The 12,502-nt window shown below is 35.3% G+C and overlaps 1 protein-coding gene and 1 non-coding gene across 3 annotated transcripts in view; one reads left to right on the forward strand and one right to left on the reverse strand.

Moving 5' to 3' along the window:
* LOC140744055 (prominin-like protein) overlaps window positions 1-12,502 on the forward strand; it is a 90,909-nt gene that overhangs the window by 33,044 nt on the left and 45,363 nt on the right. The gene's annotated exons all lie outside the window — the stretch shown is intronic.
* On the reverse strand, window positions 8,036-8,107 carry TRNAP-AGG (transfer RNA proline (anticodon AGG)). The gene has a single exon. It is a non-coding gene; the product is annotated as a tRNA-Pro (tRNA).

Below are 12,502 nucleotides of genomic sequence, written 5' to 3' on the forward strand. Positions count from 1 at the left end.
AAAAAGGGGTACGAAGTGGTTTCCATAGTGGGCGATAATGTCGTTGTTGGGGCGATACGAGACTCCAGGGAGGGAGGCTTTCGGGCCAGACTGGGGGTGGAGCCGCCGGCGCGTAATAAGGATCAACGATAGTAAGATGAGAAGTTAATTTTGCTTAACATAAAATGATGATGATAAACTGATAGTGCCTAAAATATAAACAAATGAAAGAAGAGATAGGCATGAACATAAAAAATATAGTACCTATATTAAAATGTTATTAACGAGAAATAAACATGAAGAGCTCTTTAAATTGGTACATGCCACTAGTGAGAATCACAGATTGATTTTATAATTATCATGAAGAAGATCACAGTTTTCTTTCGCTGAAAATGTCATACAATAAACAATAGATATATACACCAGCACAACTGTTCAATTAAACAAAAGACTATCATATTCAGCAACTTCACACAGTTTCCAGACAATAAAGAGATATAAAATTACAAATGCTTAAAAATATAACCATGTCACTGCCACAATTTAGATTAGACAAATCCAACGTTACCTCGTATGTTTAATTGAAACCCGAACAGTTTGGGCTCCTGGGCGTGCATGTGCGGGAGGACAGCAGCCGGTAGTAAGAGGACGTTTTTTTGTTCGCATCTCGTACATACGTTTGAAGAACATTACCGCCCTCAATAAAGTGCAAAAATATTTATGCAAATACAAAGTGTCCATAAAATTATAAATAGAGAATACAAAAGTTAAAGTAAGAAATAGAGATGGACAAGGTGTAAATCAGCTTGAACGAAAAAGGATTTCTCTTAAACGAGGTCCGAATATAATTTAGTGTGGTATTATGACAGTAATACTTTATAGTAAGTATATGTAGGAATTGAAACCACAAGCCGTGAGGACGTCGCAAACCGCAGTCGTACTTGCATCGATTTCAGATCCACATATACAGGGTGAATTTTTAAAACCGGCCTTCAGGGCCAAATCCGAAACTATAAGGATTAGCGAAAAATGCTGAAAGGAGTTACGAGGCCGATTTTGATAAAAACTAAAACTGCATCATTAGTTTTTTTTAATATTTTTTTCCTTAGCCGGGAATCGAACGAGTTCATTTTGAAAAAAATGACACCTCTATATTATTCCACTATCTGATAGTGTCGCTTATTAGGATCATATTCTGCGAAGTAATGTTATGTGACAAATCAAAGGAAAAGGAAAATTTTGAAGAAAATACGTATTTTTCCATACATTGGCATACTAATCCTTAAGGATTATACATAACAAATGATTTATGTATAATTCTTTAGAAACAGACATAAGTCATACCATTGAAGAATTTGTTGGTTAATCAACTAATTATTCGATGTTATGACTATGACATACGGTTTAGTATGAGAAAGTAATAGTTTGGCAAGTAAGTTACCGCCGTTTTTAGGATTTATTTTTTAATGAAAATAGATAACTGGTTAAATAGTAAATTCTTATTGTTTGTTGTTTACAACTTCGTTTCAACGTTAAATATGATTTTCTATATTTCTGTTTTTAGTAATCACTCGGATTTGACTCTAAAAAGTAATTCTCGCAAATTGTCAACTTTACATCTGTATTAAACGAAACTCCACCCATAGCTAGTAAATCTATTTTATTGGTCCTAAAAATAACCTTAGCTAAGTCGGACATAAAAATATAAATTATTGGGAAACAAAACGTCCATTTCGAATGATTAGAAACATTGAGCCAAAAAAATTTTAATACACGAAATGTTCAAATTAATGAATGGCGGGAACTTAACTGCCAAATTAATATGAAAAAATATGTATTTTCTTAAAATTGAGGCTATTCCTTTAGTTTGTCATTTATCATTACTTTCCAGATTTTGATCCTTATAAGCAACACTATCAGATAGTGGAATAATATAGAGGGTGCATTTTTTTTCAAAATGAACTCGTTCGATTCCCGGTTAGGGAAAAAGTTATTTTAAAAAAGTAATGATGCAGTTTTAGTTTTTATCAAAATCGGCCTCGTAACTCCTTTCAGCATTTTTCGCTAATCCTTATAGTTTCCGATTTGGCCCTGAAGGCCCGTTTTAAAAATTCACCCTGTATATATTTTTGTAACACTTTTGCAATAGTTAAATAGGGGTATAACTTCCGTGATTATGACTTAATTATAATTATGTATTTATATTTTATGTCCCTTGAAACAACTTTTAAATCCGCTTATTAATGCTTGGAATGTTTAGCTCATTATTGCGGTTAATAAATCAGATCTCCAATTCATCGATATGTATGTGGTATTTCATCGATTATGATTAATGTAATAATTATTATTTATGTTATCCTGCTCCAAGCCTTCAACCTGTAGGAAATAGTAAAGAAATACAAGTGACGTTCAACTTATCGGCTATGTGACGGCAAGGTGGACTAAAAAAGTTCTCATAATATCGTTTTGGACTTCGGATGTAATCGTAGAAATTACAATCCGCGTCTTCAGTTAATCTTTATATATTGCCATTAACTCTAGTTTGAAGGCTTCGCTTGGTTGAAGTTTAAAAAATCCAACTTTAATGTACATAAACGAAGATAAAGGTATCATCACTTTAAAGGAGAAAGTTTCGCAGGGCTGCGCGTCGAGTAACATTACGAACAAGCACTTGTCTCCCGGCGCGTGGCAGCGGCGGCGGGGCCCGTAGGTGTAAAGCCTGGACCAACTGCGTGTGTTTGTGCAAAGTCATATGTATGGTGTGTAATGAACACACGGGTGTATCCCGGACAGACAGGATGCGAGCCGCTATCGATCGGTTGCATCGCCACAAAGGGCCGCGCCCGCCTCCCGCGCGCCCCAACCTCGGCCCTCCGACCCCCCGGCCCCCCGGCGGAGCCGTGCGCCAGCAACAGGCTGTGGAAGAAGTATACATAGGGCAACGTGCACATTTCACTGATTTTAGAGAATGGAAAATGATAAATTTATGAATGCGACTCAGTAGTCGCAGATGATCAATAATTATATGAATTTTAGTTAACTTATTCTAACGAAGATGGATCATGACTAACCTAAAGAGTCTCCATAATATTCCGGAAACATTAAACCTCACTTCATCAGCGGACGATGACTTAAATCTGAACGTCAGTAAAATGTATTTATTTATTTCGAGAACAACATCATTCATGTAGTTGTTGTTGTTGTTTCAGGTATGTTGTTCTTGAAATAAATGGATACATTTTAATTGTTAATGTGCGTTTCTATTAATGTATTTGCGTAATGTACTCGTATGTAGGTGGTAGGTATATATTTTCGGATGATAGCTTTACCTTGAAAGATAATTTAAATTCCGTTGCAATATTTAAATTTATTTATCATATCCGGTTTCCGGTCGGTCTAAAGAGCGCGCACCCTATTTGCATCGTTTCTGGGTTTCAGGAGTTGAGGAGGCTGCGTCGCAAATATGAAACAGCGGCGCCTCCGCCGTTTTCCGATAATTGCCAACCGCATAAGTTGGATTATTATTGCGTAAATATCACGTTATGCAACACGAGTTTTGTTGTAATTATTTATTTTAGTAAATATAGTTAACCTAATTTAAGGCAGATTCAGATTATCTTGTCTAACATCGACAATTGTACTAATTGCTATTGATGTTACTATATAGGTAAATAAAAACTGTGTGTTCAATATGACCATAGCATGTTTATATTGCCGTAGTTTTAATTAAAATATTTTATCAGTGAAGTGTTTTTAGATGAATCTTCACTTTTCCTGTGTGTAGGTCAAGAGTCTGTTCACCGAAGAGTTCCTTCGCGGTGGTCGCACAGAATCCCTAACGAGCTATTCAAACTTGTTCACATTCATGAGAGTCCTCGATTTCCGTCTTCTTTTCAACAGGGAACTCTAATTTGGGAATTTTGCTTTTTTGTGAAACATTTTTCTTTATTACATAATATATTTGACCGAATGCCTATCACAAGCAAAATACAATTGATGACAGATTTTTTCCAAACTTCAAAAATCTATGCATTATTATCGTAACATCCGACCAAGGCGAGGCCATGAACTAATCTTATAAGACTTGCTGTTATTATTCTTTATTTTCAAGCTTTTTCGATGAATATTAAGTATTTATAATTAATTATATTAACTAATTGATAGCCTAGTGGTTAAGAAACTCGGCCTCTCGATCGAGGGGTCCGAGGTTCAAATCCCAGGCACCCCTCATTTTTCAAAGTTATGTGCCTATTAGAAATTAATTATCACTTGCTAAACGGTGAAGGAAAACATCGCGAGGAAACCTGCATACCTGAGATTTATAAAAAAATCTCAAAGGTATGAGAAGTCTACCATTTCGCACTTGGCCAGCGCGGTGGACTATGGCCTAATCCTCCTCATTATAAGAGGAGTTGTAAATGATGATGATATTAAGTAATTACTATAGTAATTGGACTAATCTGATGAGATTATTTACAACTTATAAAAGCCTTTATAAAATACTATGTCAGACAGACAAAATATGGTATGTATAAAAGATAAAAATAATTATACTAATTATAATTATAAACAAAGATAATAAGATTAGATTAACGTTTTACGTAAATAAGGCAAAATATATGAAAACAATAGCCTTCTATTAAGACAATGGCTTGATTATCCGGTGGTTAGCTGTGCAATTCAGCACGCGTGCGCCCGTGTGGCTGCGTGCTGCTCTGCCGAGCGGCGCCACTGCCAAGGCCCTGCATGCAACTACTGAATGCAGTCTGCGATCGTCCGGCTGTATTTATAAACATAATAATGTTCAATTTATGGCATTCATTTCGTTCAACTTCGGAGGCAACATTGTCACAATTATTTCTGCTTTATAACAGCAGGGTTAAATACGCGCTAAGGGTGTTCCGGGTGGGTACTCGAGGGTGGCAACGCAGGCCAGTTAGGCCAACCTGAGGCAGGAATCTAATCTTATCTGGAGTTGATCACACATGACACTGGATGGCTATAGCCACTAACCATCTGATAGACTGCATGTTCTTTTGCTACTTCTTTATAATAATAAAATAACTTCCGAGTGGCGCTGAGTAGCTCAATCTCCAATGCCGTAAATATTATATATCAGGACAATTTCACTTTTCTGGCGCCTTGCTTTATATCTTCATATGTGAACAAACAAATAATACATCATATCAGCATTTTCAACACAAAAAATCGTTATACTTATGTTGTCAAGTTGTGCATGGTCAGTAGAGCATCGCACGGTCAAGGCCCCCGCTCGTGTGCTTAGCGTTACGTCGACGAATGGATTATATCATTATGTATTACCATACTCATTGCTTGACGTGCGAACACTCGAATATGAACTCTAGCTGCAATAAAGTATGATAGATCGCAGTAATGAGTTAATGTAGGTTTCGAAGGTGATTGCACGCTAATGACGTAATTACAAGGGCACATAAATCTGTGTTTCGCCGATTTGACCAAGGCTGCAGTAATTATTTTGCTTTGTATTTTTGCATTCGTGGCATCAGCCACAATCTACAGTCACGTTATGCGAAAATTACGACAATTATCCAAAACAAGGAAATCACACGGTAAGAGGTTTCTGCGAATGTAAAACCAGCGGATCACATTCAAAGCTGAGTATTTTTACCGTTAGCTGTCTCATGACGCAGCTGTGCGATATTTTCTCATAGTCATTAAATACGATAAATTCTCACAAGTGTCTGTTAACCTTACGGTATGATTCGCAAGCTTAACGTTAATGATGTTAACTTGAATTATGCAACTACAATGTTACTAACAAGAACGTTTTGTCCTCACAAAGAGTGTGTCCTCTTGCTGCAGGCGACTGCTCGGCTCGTTTCTATTTCTTAGAAGGCAATGTTTTTTACGGTGTACAGTTAGCTAGTATAATATCTAGTCTTTAAAGTGTAAAGACCGGTCCAATCGCGACCAAGGTGAGCCAACCGCCAACGGTATTGCCGTGAATGGTGACAGACATGTTGAAAGTTATGTCTATGATACGAGTATGTCGTGAGAATCAGCTTACTGTCCAGCAGATTAAGGTAAATGCCATGTCGTGTTGTATGTTCATTATTTCCCTGACTTATGGTTCAACAAAAATGTTTTTATTATTGTTCTGTTGTATTGAAGTGTGCAATAAAGAATATTCCTTCTATCTATCTATCTAACATATTCGTACATATGCTTAAACTTTTTAAGAAACAAGTTATTAAACTTCTCCCAATCAGTTTTACGTGTAGGCTCGTAAATGATCGTTTGAGATTCAGAATTTATTTAGGAACAGTGCTTTGGACGTTGAATTATTTTATTTACCGGCTTTGTTTATGGTTGAAAATTGTTTTTATTTCACTGTTTATTCTCACTATCCAGTATCCACTTAAGCTATTTCTGGCTGGAGTGATTGTGCGAGACGAATAGGTACCAGACAGATTATGGGCACCACCCCCACCCATTCATTTTACTCATGTGTGTAGTCGATATCGAGGTAAAGCTGATATTATGTTTTATTAATCTCTACTTTTATTTGTTTCTGTATTCATTAGTACTGTATGCTCAATGACCATACACTCATAGATTTTAAAAATGCTTGTAATTTGTCCTAGGTTTTTCACGATGATACGGGTGCTCCCGGATAAGCTACGCGTTGCCTGACGTGCGGGTTTGGTCGTGAGCGTGACATTCTGATTTTTACCTTAAATTTTAATGTCTCACGCGGGACGGGGTCCGTGTTTCGGGGATATCTTCTTCAGTCATTGTTTTTATATGGTAACTTATTTTAACTAAAATCTATAAGTAACCATCATCATCTTAAACTTAGCTTGAAACTCATTATTCGTACTTATTAAAGTTTATGTTCTGTTTTAGAAAACGTTTTAAAGTCCCACTTTACTGGAAGAAAACACTGGCTACGCTGTCCGTATGTGAAGCTGTTTTCGTGTCTGAAGATCTCTGCTTCTGATTGTTTTTCCCTCTTTATGAATTATTACTACTCGTTATTACAATTATTAGCCTTATTTATATATGGTGACTGCAGAAGAGCTTCCATCTTGAATGTGTGCTCAAGATTTGGATTGTTACTGCTTGTTGAAGAATACAAAAGTCTGTAGCATGACAAAGGTGTGCTCAAAAAGTGCGTTGCCCTTCCCAGCAAGTAACTGTACAATACATATGTTTGGCACGTGAGCGGCGGGCTGCACGCTAGGCTGTCCGCGCGGCGCTGCCTGCGCACGAGGTCGTGACCCCGCTCCCCGCCGCCCCTCGCCCGCCAACATCCGCCGCGCGCCCGTATCTATTCCTTATCGTTCCTCCTTGTATTAGGAACACACCATTCTTATTACGACATTTAATTTGATCGCCATTTCTCTAATAGCCTCTTGTAGTCTACTGCCGGCTTCCTCTAACGTTTGCTACTATGATCAATCCTTAGCCTCCAATATGGTATGGTCAAGTCAGATCAGGTCATTAAGTTAAGATTAAAACTACTTCGCAACAATCCGCTACAAATATGTATGATGGTATATATTTTAAACCATGCAGTATGTACCACCCTCCCTCCCTCAAAGATCAAAGATTCCTCAAGATCAGGTCAGCTGTCGAACTTTTTTTATTAAGGTTTGTGATTTGTAAATATTATATAGTATTTTACACAAGTGTTTACTTAATTACACGCTTTTTATTAGCTTCACCTGTATGTTTGTATGTTTGTTTGTATGTTTGTTTGTATGTTTGTAACCGACTTCTTTGGGCGCGATTTTGACCCACTTTAAACGGCCAGATTTCGTTCAAACTTTGTAGATTTATTTCACAATTATACTATTTACTGTTCCTTAATTGATTCCTAGATTCATTTAGATTTTCTACTTTTTAGTTAATTTTATCATAAAAGCGTGTTTTTTAGTTTTTTGAACTATATTTTTTATTTTAAATTTGTTCAACGATTTACATAATCTCTCATTATTTTTTTTTATAAAAAAAATCATAACATTTTGTACGTATTTATATTTACAAAATTAGATAAATCAAAATAAAGTTTGGGCTCGTCCGGGATTTGAACCCGGGACCTCTCGCACCCTAAGCGAAAATCATACCCCTAGACCAACGAGCCGGTTAACTTCTGTAACAAAAGTATTGAGTCGTTTCTGATAAGCATTTTATCAGTATGTCAATGAGATAACATGATAAGATATTAAACTATAATCAATTTAAATAAATAGTAAAATGTCCCTGTTTACCTGCTAATGAAACACATAATTGATAATCTATTGATAACGTTCGGATTTCCTGGAATATACATGATGATAAAGTCAGGATAAGATAGACTCCAGGATACAAAAAGTTAACTGACAGATCACAGGAAGCGTCGTAAGCTATTTAAGCAGTTTATCGCATAAATACAAACATAGGAACACGTTCCGTAAACTTGATAAGCAACACCTTCCTCTAAGGAACGTCTTGTCTTAAGTCTTGGGAGAACACGCGGGCGGCCATATACGTCAGAAATAAATAACAGCATTGCCTTTTTAGACGGCGGTTAAAAATAGTGAGTCATTAGCGTTTTAGAGAGGAGACACGACGCGCGGACTGGTGTGATAAACTCCATCCGCTTGAGACAATCAATTGGTGTAAACGGCATATCGGCCTGTCCCACATCGCTTTACACTCGAGATTAGTTCATAACTCTTATAACGTTGGGTCTAGAACTCCGTGTCGGCATTCATAGTCGTATTTAAATGAAAGCGTAATGAAATGCAATTGAACACGTGTTGTGGCAGACTACTTACTATTTGATGTAATATATTTATAAAACATAGTTTTGGCCCCCAATCATCATTATTTTCAATCTTAAGCTTAATATGCGTTAGAAGCACCGAAGGGAGCCTGAGCTTGTATCAATTAACGCTTCACAGTTTTATTATGATGAACGTAAATATAATTTAAATAGGCATGCGATCCACCTTCGCTAGAGCTCCCGTCAGTTGTAGGGAATGTTGGTTATAGAATTAGGAACTTTTCTATTCTAGGGTTACAAACGACGACGATGTCCATGGTCGTTAGTGGTCATTTAACATCAGTTTAGGTTTAAAGAATTTTTATTCTCAAATAAGACAAATACGTCACTTCTATGAGAACAGAGATTTACATTAAATTAATTTTAGGTATCATCAATTCACACATAGTACGAGTATTATCAGATACCCACTCAACCCTTTCATATTCAAGTGATTGCTTCATGTTTTATTATGTACTCAGCTAATTTGTTCTTGAAAGCGTTGAATGGGTGTACATTTTTAACATTGCCTGGTATCTTATTATATAGGTGTGCTCCTTCAAAAGTAACTGTCTTTTTTCCATAGTTTGTTCTTGCTTTTGGAAGAACAAGGTAGGTAGCTCGGCGAGTTCTACGCTTACTGAAAGGTTTTTCTTTTATAAACTTTATATCGGACTGGATGTTATTATTCAGACATTTTCTAATAAAGATACAGGTGTTATATATATATAGCTGTTTAATAGACATAATTTTGGTATCGTTATAAACTTTAGTAGTTGGTGTTAAATAATGATATTGGAAAAGCGATTTAATTATTTTGTTTTGTAGTCTCTGGATATCATTCAGTTTTGTTTTAGCAGCACTACCCCAAATTTCAATTAAATAAAGTATATGCGGTTTAACTAGTGAATTGTAGATTATATTTCTTAAATTGTGAGGGATACATTTGCCTAAATTGCGAATGGAACCAAGGAGTGATGATAATTTACTTTTTATGTGTTGAATTTGGGTATTCCATGTTAACTTACTATCTAATCTTAAGCCAAGATATTTCTCTTCATTCTTTTCTTGTATGGGTGTACCATTTATAAGTAAAGGATCATAAGCAGGTATAGTTTTGTTTTTTGCTTTAAAAATTATATAACATGTTTTTGAGATATTGATTGTTAAGAGATTATTTTGTAGCCATGTAGAAAGAGTATTTAAATCATCTTGAGCTTGTGAAATAAGTGTATGTATACTAGAACCAAAGTAAAATAAACAAGTATCGTCTGCATATAATGTAATGTGACCTTTCAAGCCTAGTTCCTGAATGTCATTGACATAGATCAAAAACAGCAATGGTCCTAATATTGAGCCCTGGGGAATTCCGCATGTTATTGGTAGCGTGTCACTTTTTAAGTTATCAATTTTAACGATTTGTGTTCTGTTTGTCAAGTACGATTTGAGCATTTTTAGAGCACAGCCAGTAATATTAATGTTTTCTAGTTTTTTTATAAGAATTTGGTGGCTAACTGTGTCAAAAGCTTTTTTTAAATCAATGAATATGCCTAATACTACATTTTTGTTATCTATATTATGCTTAATTTTAGTTACTAAGTCAATTGTTGCTGCCAAGGTATTACTTTTTGACCGAAAACCGTACTGTCTGGTAGAAATATAATTTATAGTATTTAAGTATTTGTCCAGTCTTACATATAAGATTTTTTCAATTATTTTTGATAGCACAGGCAGAACTGAGATCGGTCTGTAGTTCCCCGGATCAGTTTTTGATCCCGATTTGAATATAGGCGTGACCTTAGCTGTTTTTAGGGTGTCTGGAAATGTTCCTTCGAGTAGTAATTTATTAAAGCAATTTGTTAGGCTACTTGTTATATAATATATTATACATTTCACAACTTTGGTGCTTATACCATCTACCCCTGTACTACAGTTCGTTTTGAGTTTGCTCACTATTGTTATAATTTCATTATCAGTACATGGTTCAAAAATAGATAGCTCTGTGTTTTGAATTTTGTTTGGAAGTGCATTCAAGAAATTAGTTTCAGTATAAGGTATCTGATTTGCTAACGAAGAGCCAATATTAGAAAAATATATATTAAATACTTTACAAATATCTTTTAAATCCGTCACTTCGTTATCATCTACAATTAATTTTGAGGGAGCACAGCTTTCTTTAAATTTATTATTTGCCAAAGTGTTTACTAATTGCCACATCTTTTTCGGATTATTATTACATTTTACAAATTCATTATAGTAATATTTATCTTTTGTGTCTTGAATGAGCTTTGCTACATAATCCTTGACTGTGTTGAAATCTTTTTTTAAGGCGTCATTGTCGCGGTTCTCTATAAGCTTTGCCCAGACAATATTCCGTCGAGTAATAGCAGTTATAACATTATTATTTATCCAGTCCTTTTGAGGGAGGTTGAGAATCTTTGTCTTCAGGACTTTATTTTGTTCTATTAAAATCTTTATTTTGTTTTCCATTTCATTGTAGTTATCACGGAATTCTTTAAAGTCTGTTGTAGTCACAGAAGTCGTTAATTTCTTATAGTCTATTGCTGCATATTGTACACGTCTTTTAGGGGGAGTCTTAGCTTTTTTTAATTCCATGTATATCTGTTTGTGGTCTGTCATTGGCGAGTTAATTATTGCCATATGAAAGTTGTCGTCTTTAAGATTGGTTGTAATGTGATCTAATATAGATTTTTTTGTGGAACATTCTCTGGTGCTATATTTTGTTGCGATTTTATTTAGTAGTGTATGTCCATTTTCCTTCAAAAGCTCTTTATATTGTTTTGTTTGTTTGTCTCTTGTTAAAAGATCGATGTTGAAATCCCCGAAAACAATTGCTCTCTTTTTTCGTTGCAACTGCGAGTCATATGTTTCGAGGAAGTCTTTGTAGTTTGTATTTCCAGGATTATAAACAAGACCTATGTAAAGTGAATATTTCTCTAGCTTAATCCATAGATAATTGTTTCCCCCTATATAGCTTGAATCGAACATGGTATGTTTTAAGTCATTGTGAATGTAAGCTGAAACTCCACCTCCTCTTGAGTCAGTTCTATAGTTGTGGTAGTGCGTATAATTGGGTATTTGCAGTTGTAGAACTTGAGTTTCATTTGTAATCCAAGTTTCTGTTATCAAAATGACATGTACAGTGGTTGGTATTAATTTTAATATACATTTTAGTTCTTCGAATTTTCCTTTTTTACATATGCTCCTTGCATTAAGGTAGAAGAATGTAAGACGTGATTTGTTGCATTGGATACTTTTGTAGTTGTCTAGAACTTGGTAACTGTTAGTATTGGCAAAATTTGTTGATGTGCTTTTTATTGATTGAAGTTTTTTGGAGCTTGAGCTTTTGTAATAGTGGGTGTCCCGTTTATATATTTTATAGTTAAGTCACATTCACCATTATTTTCTCGGGATGTTAATTCTTGCTTTAGACTACTTAAATATTTTTGTTGAGATGGAGTTTGATCCGAAAATATCTTAATATTGTCCGGCAATTTGGTTTTGTTTCGTAATAGTTCTTTAGCAGTTCCTGCAGAGTCGTAACATATTTTAATTCTGCGAATTTTCCCGGGAGTGTACTTTCCAATTCTAATTACTTTTATTGGTTTTGGGATATCTTTAATCACCGAGGAAGTAATTTTTAAAACATCTATTAAATCTTTGGACCTTCTTTCATCAACATTAAGAGATGTTTGTTCTGGTACACCTAAG

The sequence above is a fragment of the Epargyreus clarus genome, unplaced genomic scaffold, assembly GCF_041222505.1.
Source record: "Epargyreus clarus isolate Ecla_fem2 unplaced genomic scaffold, WU_Ecla_fem_2.2 ptg000008l, whole genome shotgun sequence".
Classification (NCBI taxonomy): domain Eukaryota; kingdom Metazoa; phylum Arthropoda; class Insecta; order Lepidoptera; family Hesperiidae; genus Epargyreus; species Epargyreus clarus.